We start from the raw sequence: 1,170 nt of genomic DNA, 5'->3' as shown, positions 1-1,170 counted from the left end.
AGACCCAGAAGTTGAATGGGGCCGAACCATCAGTCAGTACGTGGAGGGGTGTGCACACGTACTGTTCCACCATGTTAGTGAAATGTTGCCTCCTGCTAACACGTTGCGTATCAGGTGGTGGTGCAGTTAGCTGTGGCGTGTTGACAAAAGTTTTCCACATCTCTGCCATGCTAACCCTGCCCTCAGAGGAGCTGGCCGTGACACAGCTGCCTTGGCGACCTCTTGCTCCTCCTCTGCCTTGGCCTTGGGCTTCCACTTGTTCCCCTGTGACATTTGGGAATGCTCTCAGTAGCGCGTCTACCAACGTGCGCTTGTACTCGCGCATCTTCCTATCACGCTCCAGTGCAGGAAGTAAGGTGGGCACATTGTCTTTGTAGCGTGGATCCAGCAGGGTGGCAACCCAGTAGTCCGCACAGGTTAAAATGTGGGCAACTCTGCTGTCGTTGCGCAGGCACTGCAGCATGTAGTCGCTCATGTGTGCCAGGCTGCCCAGGGGTAAGGACAAGCTGTCCTCTGTGGGAGGCGTATCGTCATCGTCCTGCCTTTCCCCCCAGCCACGCACCAGTGATGGACCCGAGCTGCGTTGGGTGCCACCCCGCTGTGACCATGCTTCATCCTCATCCTCCTCCACCTCCTCCTCATCCTCGTCCTCCTCGTCCTCCAGTAGTGGGCCCTGGCTGGCCACATTTGTACCTGGCCTCTGCTGTTGCAAAAAACCTCCCTCTGAGTCACTTCGAAGAGACTGGCCTGAAAGTGCTAAAAATGACCCCTCTTCCTCATCCTCCTCCTCCTCCTCCTGGGCCACCTCCTGTTCCATCATCGCCCTAAGTGTTTTCTCAAGGAGACATAGAAGTGGTATTGTAACGCTGATAACGGTGTCATCGCCACTGGCCATGTTGGTGGAGTACTCGAAACAGCGCAACAGGGCACACAGGTCTCGCATGGAGGCCCAGTCATTGGTGGTGAAGTGGTGCTGTTCTGTAGTGCGACTGACCCGTGCGTGCTGCAGCTGAAACTCCACTATGGCCTGCTGCTGCTCGCACAGTCTGTCCAGCATGTGCAAGGTGGAGTTCCACCTGGTGGGCACGTCGCATATGAGGCGGTGAGCGGGAAGGCCGAAGTTATGCTGTAGCGCAGACAGGCGAGCAGCGGCAGGATGTGAACGCCGGA

The sequence above is a fragment of the Bufo gargarizans genome, chromosome 9, assembly GCF_014858855.1.
Source record: "Bufo gargarizans isolate SCDJY-AF-19 chromosome 9, ASM1485885v1, whole genome shotgun sequence".
In the NCBI taxonomy this organism is placed as follows: Eukaryota; Metazoa; Chordata; class Amphibia; order Anura; family Bufonidae; genus Bufo; species Bufo gargarizans.
The sequence above is the reverse complement of the archived record's forward strand: the minus strand, read 5'-3'. Positions refer to the sequence as shown.